The sequence below is a fragment of the Physcomitrium patens genome, chromosome 11 (assembly GCF_059467195.1).
Source record: "Physcomitrium patens ecotype Gransden chromosome 11, ASM5946719v1, whole genome shotgun sequence".
NCBI lineage: Eukaryota > Viridiplantae > Streptophyta > Bryopsida > Funariales > Funariaceae > Physcomitrium > Physcomitrium patens.
The window spans coordinates 3,274,171-3,287,744 of record NC_143420.1 but is presented as its reverse complement, the minus strand read 5'-3'; the positions used below and the strand labels follow the sequence as shown (position 1 = coordinate 3,287,744).

At 30.1% G+C, this 13,574-nt stretch overlaps 1 long non-coding RNA gene across 1 annotated transcript; it reads right to left on the bottom strand.

Annotated features, from left to right (window-relative positions):
• Positions 1-4,271: 4,271 nt before the first annotated feature.
• On the bottom strand, positions 4,272-5,429 carry LOC149988109 (uncharacterized). The gene is made up of 2 exons (XR_016505324.1): positions 4,988-5,429; positions 4,272-4,674 (listed from the first exon to the last, which is right to left on the bottom strand). It is a non-coding gene; the product is annotated as an uncharacterized LOC149988109 (long non-coding RNA).
• Positions 5,430-13,574: the final 8,145 nt, after the last annotated feature.

Sequence of the window (13,574 nt, the reverse complement as noted above, 5' to 3'; positions counted from 1 at the left end):
TTTTTAACCTAACAATTAACTATAAACATGTATAAAGTCAAATATGTGTCTCTGGAGCTTCTACGAAGCTTTGCCAAAAGATAATTTCAAATCTATTTATATTTATCTTCTACCTAGCACTTCTTATGTAAATAAATATGTATGTCTGTGACATAAGGCTTCTTGGATTCAATTGTGAACTCGATCTACTTACTTATTTTAATTGCACAGCTGCTTGGCATAGACTTTGAACTTCATTATTGACTTCTTCCATAAGTGTGGGAATAATACATCTATAATTTATATTAAAAATATATGAGATTTCCATCTTAAGAGTATTAATAAGCTTGTGAAAATCTCCAAAAATTATAAATTTATTTTTACTTTTGCTAAAAGTACTATTTATGATTTTTTCTTTCATAGAAAATTCAAAAAAATTCAAAAGTGAAAATAATTAGAGGAGAATAGTGTGCAATCTTTAATATCAAATAAAAATTTCCATGAAGATGGATAATCATCTCTCTTTAAGAAAAAAACCAATATCAAAAAATTAAATTTTAATTCAAAGATGGATACTTTAAAATCATCAAAATATAATAATAGAAGAAAGATAATCCATTTACTTCTAAAACAAAATAAGAACAATGAATTGGCACTCTTGTCAAACTTTCAAAGACATGAATTTTAAAAAACTAAAATATCAATAAACTCTTTTGTCATTCAAAAAGACTAAAAAATCAATCAAAGATGGTATATTATTAAACTAAAATAGCTATTTTTAAAGATAAAAAAACTAAAAAGTCTTAAAATAAGACTAAAGACTAAAAAGGCATTAACAAGAGTGAAAAGGGCTTCACTCTTGCCTCCATATATACTATCTAGCTCGGAGCTACATTATAATATTTTATAAGATCTTTGATATGTATCCAACTTGTAAGATACATGTCTTAACTTGCAAAGCAAGTTTTTAATATGTACACCACATAGTTAGCTTGTACCACAAGCTATCAATACATGTGATATATGGCTATTTTGTTGGCCAAGTTTCTAATCTATCAATTGCCTATAAATACTAATAAAGTCAAAGTTATATTTATAAAGCTTTTAGAAAGCTTGTCTATAAGATATTATTATTTATTTATTTTAATATAATTCTACTTATTTATATTATCTAAGCAATTATGAAAGTAAATACATATGTCCGTGATAGTAAGACTTGTGGTCTCTCTTGCAACAATCTCAAGACAAATGTAAAGTATTTTTTGACAATGGTCATCTTTTCAATTCTTTTCTATCAAATATTATGTGGATATTAATTTCAAATTATTTATTAGACATTGTCTATTCCAATACGTAGTTATATAAGTGTTAAAAATATTAATTAATCATTCAATACTTTTGTCTACATATTTTTTGTTTATATCTATAGACTATAATAATATACATAAGATAATTTTATTTTTATTTTTATTTCTATGAACTATATTTTCTATCCAAATCTATGTTATAAGATGAATAACTTCCTGAAATCATCTTATCTAATGTATTCAATAATAATTTACATAAAAACTTTTTTTTTTATTAAATATCAAACTTTTATTTTTTAAATTATAATAATTTATGTTATAATCAAAAAAATCCATATTTAAATAATATCATAATAAAATCTTATAAGTCTTATAAATTTTCTATTAAAAAAGACTACACAAAACCAAAATTTGGCTCTATAGCAAGAAATACTCTTCTTATAACCATAATTTAAAATATGAATAATTTATATTTTATATATATTTTATTTTATATAGTAATTATAGACTAATTATCTAATTAATACCACTTATATAATATTTATAAAAATCTTATAGCTAAGAATCTAACTAGTACTCATTAATTTAATTAACTAAGCTCAAGTATAATTTTAGTATGTTAAAGTTAACTACAAAACAATACATAAGACAAAAAACCTTTCAATATAAAGTATTTACATTCAAATTTTATTTCATGAAGGCCTATGAGTCTAAAATTTAAGGTTATATTCTCAAAGCTACTCAATATTTGGTACTAAACTTAAATTCATAGAAATAAAAAATTCAAAAAAATGTTTATTAATATAAAGAGTATAATAATTATTATTGGCATCTTTTCTTTAAAAGTATTTATTCAACAAAAGATATAAAAAATATTTTTTATTAACTATTTATTTCTTATTATATAATAAATTTTTAATATAATATTAAAATTAATAATAAAAAATAAATCAAATAATACTTCTTCTCTAAAATATCAAATCAACCTGTCATTATTGAATATATCAATACTTCTATTATTATGTTTATATTCCAATTAATATAATATTGATAAAAAAATTATATTTATTTTAGAAGATAATATAATATCAATATATAACTTCTTAATGCAAAAGATACAAAAAAACTTATAATTTTGATGTTACATTACATTTAATTTAATAAAGAGACTTTTAACTGTTAATTACATCATTCTTGTATCCATCATATATTTTATAATGATTTAAAAAGGCTTTTCAAATTCCATGTGCATTATTTACTATAATATATTAAAATTCTTTTATGTTAAAAAGAAATCCACATAAAAATAAGATTTCATTTAAAATTAAAGACTAAATTTCCAAGATCCAAAAAGAACCCATATTATTTTAGAAGTCAAGTAGATGTTTCTAGCAATCATACCTAGCAATCTAACCTTCTAAATTTTTGGAAATATAGAATAAATTAACCTTAAGAAATAAAATACTAAAAAAAAATTTCATTAATTTATAATAGATGACAAAAATAATTTGTGATATTTTAATAAATTAAAAAAATATCTTATGGCTAAGAATTGTTATTTTAAAAAATCTTAAAAAAATATTCTTAAATTCATACATATCTACTATGATTTTTTTTTTTAAATTACAATTAAAATGTCTCTTTGTATCTAAGGCTAATCTACTCTATTTCTACAAAGTAGATAGTTGATACATAAAGCATGTTTGGTGTTAGAGAACATAACTTTTATTAAATTATGTAAAAGTATATAGATATATATATATATATATATATATATATATATATATATATATATATAATATGTTATAAATATTTTTTAAGAATTCTTATAAAGTTTCTTAAATATTTTTAGTCTAATTTTATAGAATCAATTATTTTACAACACATCATTAATATTAGAAGTAAATAATTGAATAGAATCTTTTTCTATATTAGATATAATTTGACCTTCTTTTATCTTAAAATTTATATGGACATCATATTTAGTATCAAGAGAGAAAAATTGTACTAAATATGTATAATCTTTTATGAGATTTATTTCTTTATAAATAGCTATTTTAAAATATCCAAATTTTCTACACTCTTCATAAGGTAGAAATTTTATTTCTATCTATATCTTCTTCAAATACAAAGTTATACAATGGCAAAGTCTACAATCCACAATATATATATATATATATATATATATATAGATAGATAGATAGATAGATACATACATACATAAATATAATTGAAATAAAATCAAGAAACAAATATGAATAGAATTCCAAAAAATAGCATTATTCTTTGAAAAGTTTAAAAATTATAAATTAGATATAACAAACTAATTATTACAAAGCCAAGATAATATGTTGTATATAATAAAATCAAATCACCAATGATTTGTATTTCTTATATTATCTTGATGCTTTAAGAGTAATATTTGGTTTATAAAGTATTTTATATACTATAAAAAATAAAAAATAAAAAATTATATTATAAAAATAATTAAATAAATAATATTCTAATATGTATGAAGAAAATATTCATAATTTATAATTTAAAAAATACAAACATAATAACTTATTATCTTTTGAATGTTTATATTTTTTTATTTTTTATAAAAAAAATAGAGATATATATATATATATAATTTTCAGTCTAAAGAAAAGCAAATGTACTTGATTGTTCTATGTATTATTCTATTATTATATTAAATAGTGATAATTATTAAAATTAATAATATGAAATTAATAAAAATAAATTTAAGTTATAATGTAAATGGAATTACCTTAGATAAGTTGCTAATGGTCAAAGAGTTAGTTCTTGGAGTGTAGAAGGATACAAAGTACGTACCAAAGAATATCATGGTGGCAAGTAGAGATCAATTTATATCTCAATGGCAATAGAAATGCCATATAATACATCCTATAAGAAAAGAGTGTTAGAAGTGAGAGTCATCTTATTCCACATTTTTTTTTTTTTTTTTTTTTTTTTGTACAACCTTGCCAATGTTAAGTATTGGATCTTATAACTTTTCTTTCTTCAATAATAAGATTTATGATGGGGTCTACCTAAAACTTATCATGTGGTTGTTATGAATCTATTAAAAACACCATCAATTATCACAATTTTTAATATTTTATTTAATACATAATTCTAAGGACATACTCTAGGTGTGTATGTATATATATATATATATATATACACACATGAGTATATTAACTGATCTTTATTAAAATATATATTCTAATTTAAATAATTTAGATTAGAGTATATTGCTTATTGACAAAGATTAAAATATCTCATCATATTATATTTCTTTTTTATAAGTGTTTAGGATATTCTCAGACCAACGGAACCTATGGTCCATGACTTCCTCCAATTGCCTCATTTAGAGTTCCAAATTCTGCATATCCACAATCAATCCAATGATGTTTTAGCGAAGAACCCTAAAACCTAAACCCTAAAATTTATTTCATATTTTAAAAGATTATAGAAAACCATGCCATCCAGGTAGACCCCAGAGCTCAAAGAGTAACTGTCGGACGGAACTGCCTGTCTCAAACCTTAGAGGCTTTACAATTGAAACTAGACTCGCTTCCACTTCTAAAAGTTCAGAAGCTGTAAACTATGACAGTCAGAGGTATGTGAGGAAGAAAAGGCATCTTCAAAACACAATAACTGTCCGAATCCTTACACATTACGAGAAGGATGCTCACCCTACACGAGCCAGAGTCAGCCCGCTCCATCTCCAGCCACAGATTCTCAAACACTTGGTCACTCCTATGCACAGATCTGGAAACGGCTAAAAGTCTACAGAAATATCGCCGCCCGTGTAAAGAAGCCTCTCCGAGACGTGGAGAAAGGGGGACGAGCAGGAGCACTCGATGTCGTCTAAAGAAGAAATGTAGTAGCAGCAGGGTCAGCTTCTGCAATGAAGAAGAGGTATTTCCAACCCGATGATTGCTGGACCTTCTCGCACAAACACATGCTTGCATTTTCGACGCCCTACGCAGGTGAACGATTCGGCAAAAATGTTGAGGAACTCATTTTGAGACTACCATGGAGAATCCTAGATCCAGACAGTTTTTGTTGATGTGCAATGTTGAGATGCGCGTCTAGAGTTGCGTTGCAGTGCAAATCTAAACAAGAGGGTTCAGTTTCAAAACAGAGTGATACAGAGAGACTACATGCAATTGCTGGCTGCTGCTGCTGCAACCGATTCACTACAGTTATAAAATCTTGTATAATCTCGTAAGTAGCTTATTGGTCTTCTATTTTTTAATACAATTTAATTCCAAAAGTAACACACAAAACATATTTTATCAATCAAACTCTAATTGTGGCTTTAAAATAGAAGACATAAAATCAAATTAAAACAACATTTGTTTTTCTATATACAAATTACAAGTAGTTAAAAATAAATGTCAAATACTGTTGATGATTCTGTTGAATATATGATAAGTTAATGTAATAGTTAAACCATTGAAAATCTTGTTTCAAGATGGTTTGCCTTGGCATTAAATTGAGTATTTTTTAACATCTCATTCTTAGAAGTTGAATTATCTAACACAAGACATTGTTTATCTATTCATTTCAATGCATATTTAAATTTTTCAAAACTTAAATATGGCTCTAATCATTCATTGAGAATCATGTTTTATCTTAAATTTATAAAAACATATTTTCTTTAAAATAAATCAAATAAATCTCATTTTGAAGTTTTGCTGATGTTTGGAGCATTGATAATTTTTTTCAAAAAGTCTTTTGTTGGTATCTACTTATGTAAAAAAATTGTATATATTTGCTTCTCTATCCAAATAAAATAATTGATTGATTGAGGTTGTTTGCATCATTCAAAATCACATATTTAAATTGGTTTAAATAAGCTCTATCTCACCTTGAATCATCCTTTATCCTAATCCCTCAATTCTCTTGTCTCTTTTTTCCATCCTTGTTTGGAATGCAATTGTCCTTGGTTTAATTTGTTGGAATAATCAACATCATTGTTTTAATAAAATGAATCCTAAATATATCTATATATATAGAGAGAGATATAGAAGAACTTGACTAAATGTATAACCTCCTTAAATATATATTAATGTCCTAGTCTCAACTTTGGGCATATATTTAGAGTAAATAAACCTATATAAGTAGTTATTGCATAATTTTGTTAAAAGTCTTCTATATTGAGTGAATGAATAATGTGCATATTTCAAATACTATATGATACATTCACATGTGTAAATATTTTTAGAATTCATCTGGCATATATATGAAAATTGCTAACTTTAATTCTTACATAAGAAAAAAAATAATGATAAATTAGCTTCTATACCAATTGCTTTATCTTAAGCATGCTTGTCTTATCCTTCAATTTTTCAATAAGAATAATGAATTCAAGAAGTTTCTTATTTAATTGAAACAAAAAAGTCTCCAAAGATTGGATCAACTTGAGAACCTCAAAAGCTATCACATTAATGAATTCTTAGCTATCATCATTAGTCTCATCATTAACAACTTCACCTTGCTACGCAAGATGCTCATCAATGATATCCTACAAGTCTGTAAGGAAAGTGACTACTTACTCCTCTAAGTAATTCAATAAGTTATAGATATTTATTAGATTATTATAGTAAAATTCACAAATCTAAGATTCTAGATTTTAAATGGTATCTTGACTAATAAATTATTCTTTTATTAGTGCAAGTGACAAAGACATATACTATGAAGTTATAGAAGATTCTAGAAGGTTCTACAGAAGCTTTGTAGTTTGTGGAAGCTGCTTGAGAAGCTTCATAGATTGTGCAAGCTGCTTGAGAAGCTTCCTAGTTTGTAGAAGCTACTTGAGAAGCTTCCTAGCTTATAGTATATATAGGAGCCAAGACTGAGGGGATCCTCAGTCTTGATAACACATCTCTTGGAGCTCTAGCTCACCTTTCTAGTATTATTCTTGTATTCATCTGATTAATCTACTTCTTGCCAATTCTTCTTGAGCTTCTTCTTGAGATTTCCAGTCAGTATTCTAAATTCGTGACAGTTTGTCAAGACTGCACTCATCTTTCATATCAGAGCTAGTTCTTTCTTGTTAGAGTGGAGATTATCCCTCTGCTTGAAAGTGCTGGCATTTTAGAGGTTGCAGATTACCCTCGTCTAAATTGATATTTCTTCTATTATAATATTGGAGTCTTATCTTTCTTGGAGATAGTAGATTATCCCTCTTCTTGAAGGTTTTAAGGCATTTTAGAGATTGTGGAATATCCTCCTCTAAACCAATACTACCTTCTTATAGAATCATTTCTTTTCTTCTCTTAGAATGGTCGGAGGTCAAGATATTAATATGACTGAAAGTTCAGCGTCCAAATTGGATGCTATTATGAATGCTCTTACTACATTATTATAGAAAATTGTAGAGATTGAAGGAATCATTGCAAGACTTCATGATGATGGAACATCCAAGATGGCAGAATGGAAGATTCATCAGCCTCAAGCTTGAGCACCAAGAGAAGCAACTTTGCCTCTAGTTCAACAAGGACCATTGGTCTTACAATGAAAGGAGCTTCAAATTAGCTTTCTAGATAAGTTCGATGGTATGTGTGGTTGTCGTTTTACTTATTCTGAAAGAAACCTCCCAGAATAAATCCGTATAGGAGAATTCAAATACATGGAATGACTAGTTGCTTAAGCGTTCACATTAGGGTCACACAATCAACTACCTCTTAAAATGTATCATCTTTATTTCTAATTTCTGAACATACAAAGAAACTATAATCTCTTCCTTCACCTTATCGGTCTCTTCTTTACAGCAATTTAGTCATATTAATAACTGCTATTTCCACCAATATATTCACCCTTATAATCTCCAATTGTAATACTGTGCCCTCACAACTTTCAACACACAATTATCCTCGTTCCAATCACTAGAATTCTTCACACAGAACTGCCATTCACATTACAGTGTTTCACACAAATACAGACTCATTCTCTCTGCTGAACTACAATCAGATTTCAGCATTCAATCTTTCTTCTTCTCAAATAATACCAATCACATTTCCATTCCATAATTCACTTCACAATATTCAGAAACTCTGAATCCTCTTATTCAAAGAAAATAACAAACAAAAGAAAAGAGGTAGCACCAAGCTTACCTTGGCTTACAACTATCACAGCGATGGCACCTTAATTAACTTCTACAACTCTTATATACTTTCTCCTGATTCTTTAGATTTCAACCGTAATTTTGTAATTAATCACTTTTAAGAACTAAATCACTCATCCCTCCTCCTGAATTTCCTATTATATAGACTATTAATACATTTTACTAATATCTTTCAAAAACAAATTAGTATCTATTCTATAGTACGCATTCTAAGTTTTGAGGTTTTGTCAATCAAATTAAATTGATAACAGCTTTACAACACGGATGCTATCCAATGGAGGAGTCACGTGTTGGACTGGTTGGAACTTTGCTCACGGAGCAAGTTCTATCATAGTTTGCTCCTTTATTTGAGAAAGGATCATCAATTTTGAACAACTTTGAAATTTTTTTAGAGGCGTTTGTTGAAGCAATTGGCAAACTTGACAAGGCACAATGGGATACAACAAAGATCTGGTCACTACGACAAGGAGTACGCTCTGCGTGAGTCTACGCATCAGATTTCAAATAATTAGCATGCGACATCAACTGGGATGAGAAAGCATTGATGAATCAATTTTATTGAGGCTTGAAGGACAACGTGAAGGATTTGTTATTATCTCTTCCTGATTCGTGAACACTTAACAAAGCCATTAGCCAAGCTGTGAAGTACGATAATCACATATTCCAATGTCGCCAAGATCAATGCTCAAGACAATATACAGCTCACCACGCTCCAACTATGTCAGCAAGCAGCTTGAATTCACATTCAGAGGTAGAAGACATACAAATTGACATGGTACATGTCAAATCCCTAACTCTAGAAGAAAAAAAGTGGCATATGGAGGAAGGACTATGCTTGTATTGTAGTGAAGAAGGCCATTGAGCTAGAAACTGCCCCAAGAAGCAAAATTGACACATTGTCAGAACCAGAGGCACGTTTGTTCAAGAAAACGAGGATGCCCAGCCACAATAGGGACCATATGGTCGGACAATTCAATACCACAACAACAATCAAGTTCCTCTCTTTCTGCTCAGCCTGCCCATTGCTTTACCATTCCTCTATCTTTTGGCCCTCAGAAATTAAAAACCTTAGTGTTATTAGATTCAGGAGCATCTGCTTGTTTTTTAGACGAAGAATTTGCTAAGCGTCACGAGATTTTTCTTGTACAAAAACCTAAATCCGTTCACGTAGAAGTAATAGATGGATGACCTTTATTGTCTGGTAGTGTCATCCATGAATCAAAACCTATAGAGGTGACGTTTAAAGACCACAGTAGTTATATTATTTTTAATATTATTAGAACCCCATCAAACCCTATTATTCTTGGTCTTTCTTGGTTAGAAATGTATATCTATCCATAGATTGGAAGTTACAAAAGATGACATTTCCTATAGAACATTTTGAAAGTAAGCCTAATAGAAGATCCCGAATCATAAAACCTTTATTTATTGAAGCAAGAGTGTTTGTAACATCATCTAAGGAAGGTGCACCGTTTAACATTTATGCGACTCCAACTAGCGGAGAAAAGATTTTGCAAGAAGAGCATGAAAAATACGTTCGTTTGGTCCTTCAAAAACTTCACAAGCAAGGACTTCACGCAAAATTGGAGAAATGCTTATTTAACTAAATTGAGATGGAATTTTTGGAATTCATTGCAACTACAAAAGGCTTAAAGATGGACCCTAAGAAGGTGGAAGCAATTGTATCATGGAAAATTCCAAAGACGATTAGAGATGTACAATGCTTTCTTGGCTTTGCTAACTTCTATCGGATCTTCATCAAGAATTATTCTCAAGTTGCTGCTCCTCTCACTCGGTTGACATGTAAAGACAAGCTCAAATGGAGACCTCTAATGGAAAAAGCATTTCAAGACCTTAAGACTGCATTTACTATGGCTCCAATCTTGGTACATTCGGACTTTGCAAAGGCCTTCTATTTGGAGACTAATGCTTCAGATTTTGCTAGGAAAGCTGTACTTTTGCAGATAGACACAGACAAGAAGCTTCATCTTGTTATATTGTACTTTCAAAAGTTTTCTGCTATTGAGATCAACTATGAGATCCATGATAAAGAACTTCTTGCAATAGTAGATTCTTTCCAAGAGTGGCATCACTTTCTCGAAGGAGCTGCGCATCCGATGACCATATACATGAATCACAAGAATTTGGAATACTTCATGTTGGCTCAAGTTCTAAATCGTCGTCAAGCTGAATGGAATATGTTGCTATCCAGGTTTCATTTTGTTATTACTTATCGGCCTACGAAGCAATAAGGACTATCCGATACATTATCGAGGAGATTGTATCTAGTACCAATGGTTGGAGAAGCAACGTTTAATCAACAGTGTACAACATTGTTGAAGTCGGAACAATTCAGGCTTTACTTTGCTATAGTGCCAATTGATGCTGACTTCCTCAACTAGGTATGTATTGCAACTATTAGAGATTCTATAGCCCTCGATATTATGCAACGTGTCATTAATGATAAGTTGAAGGTGGAAGGAGATCTTTTATACTTTGAGGAGCGGTTGTATATTCCAAAGGGACTAGCATGACTCCGAGTTCTCCAATCTCAACACGACTTTCTAGTTGTGGAACATTTTGGATTCAATAAGACCTTGGAACTTATTTCTCAAGATTTTTAGTGGCCCCAAATGTGGAAGGATGTCAAGGATTTTGTTCTCTCCTATGATATTTGTTCAAGATCCAAGAACCCTCAGCATTGTCCTTAAGGTCTTTTTCAACCATTGCCTATTCCACATCGGCCATGGTCTTTAGTTTCTATGGACTTCATTATGGACCTATCGCCATCAAATTCATTTGACAGCATCTTTGTTGTAGTAGATTGGCTTACAAAGATGGCACACTTTGTCTCTTGCAAGAAAACATCATCAAGCAAAGTCACAGCAAGGCTCTTCTTTGATAGTGTGTATCGATATCATGATTTACCAGATGATATTGTGTCGGATCGAGGAATCCAATTTGTATCAAAGTTATAGAGATCTCTCTTTGACATATTGAAGGTGGATATCAAGCTTTCTTTAGCTTTCCATCCTCAAACTGACGGCCAAACAGAATGAGTGAGTCAAACTTTGGAGCACTATTTACGATGCAGCATCAACTACTAGCAAGATGATTAGACTGCATATCTATCATTAGCCAAGTTTGCATGTAACAACACCCTTCATGCGTCGACTCAACAAACACCATTCTTTTTTAACTATGGATATCATCCGAAGCTTGATTTGTTGAGTCTCTCAACTAATAACAACCTAGCAATTGAAGGATTTGTGAAACAACTATTGGAGCTTCAAACTACTTTGAAACTTCAATTGCAAACTGTCCAAGAAGCTTACAAGATGTCTGCAGTTAAATTTTGGAATTAGGCACCTACTTTCAAAATTGGAGATAAAGTATAGCTACTTCGACAGAATATCAAAACCAAACGGCTATGTGATAAGTTGGACTACTGGAGATTGGGACCATTTATCATCTAGAAGAAAATTAATCCAATTTTGTACCGTCTGGGATTATCGGCTACTATGAAGGTACACCCAGTCTTTCATGTTTCTTTTTTGGAACCTTATCAAGAATCATCTTTTCCTGGAAGAGTGCAATGTCTGCCACCTAGTATTAAAATTGAAAACCACGGGGAATACGAGGTAAAAAAGGTACTAGATTCATGGCATAAGTGGAAGAAATTGGAATATCTACTGCATTTGAGCGGCTATGATATCAATGAACGCACATGGGATCCAGTGAAAAATCTTATCAATGTGTTCCAAAAAGTACAAGACTTTCATCGACACTATCCTCAGAAATCTAAGTCCTTTTGATGAAATTTTTTCATTGAAGTTCCTTCTCCTTGAAGTCTCTTAATCCTCGGCTTTACAAAGAAGGGAGAGAAAGAACCTCTAAAAGACATAGTTAGAGACTATAAATCTGTAACTTGAGTCCATTCTTCCATATTTAGTATTTATATTTTTTGGTGTGATATGGATAGCCAAGAGATAGATACCATATTAGTTATGTCTTCTCAACCAAGTATCTCATGAAGACGACCCCGAGATGAAGAACCACATATACCACGAAGACGACGGAGGATACCTAGTAACAGGTCACTAGTGATTATATTTGAGATAGAACGTGCCTAAGGTGATCTTCGAAAAGGAGTGTTTGTATGGTATTTTCACAATGAAGACATGGAAGTTCATGCTTGGTTGGAAATTGAAAGAGTAGGACACTATCGTTGGTTACAAGGACCAATGAACTACTTACCGCACGAATAACAATTGGAATATATTGAGACACTATGCGACAAATTTTTAACTTCTTACGTTGGTACTGACTCGTAATAGGAGTGCTTCTCAGAGACCTCGAAGCTATAGGGGGGGATGATATCAAGGACATACATTAGAAAGTTGTAGAAGATTCTAAAAGGTTTTAGAGAAGCTTTGTAGTTTATAGAAGCTGCTTGAGAAGCTTCCTAATTCATGGAAGCTACTTAAGAAGCTTCATAGATTATGAAAGCTGCTTGAGAAGCTTCCTAGTTTGTGGAAGCTACTTGAGAAGCTTCCTAGCTTGAAGTAAATATAGGAACCGAGACTGAGAAGATCCTCAGTCTCGACAACACATCTTTTAGAGCTCTAGCTCACCTCTCTAGTATTGTTATTATACTCATCTCATTAATCTAGTTCTTGCCAATTCTTCTAGAGCTTCTTATTTAGATTTCCAGTCTGTATTCTAAATTCGTAATAGCAAGTTATCTAGTTTCTTCTATAAAAATTTGATAGTAGTTGAAATAGCTGTGGATGATTTTTTATTTTACATCTTAAGCTTAGGTTGGTATAACCATGTAAATGACATCTAGAATGCTAATTTTTTTGGAATCTTTAATGTCATCATCAAGATACTAAAAAAAAAAGGTGATAGAAGTATATCATTAATAGATATTTAAATTTTAAATGATCTTAGAATTACAAGATTAAATCTTGGAGGTTGTATTTAGAGAGATATAATAGACTATGGTATTTTGCAACTAGACATGATTGAAAATCCCTATCATTGAGATATGCACATTGTAATTATTCAAAATGAGAAAAAAATTTGATTTGCCACATGCCTATCAAAGGCTTTGAGCTATTTTACAAAGATTAGTTGTGTCATCA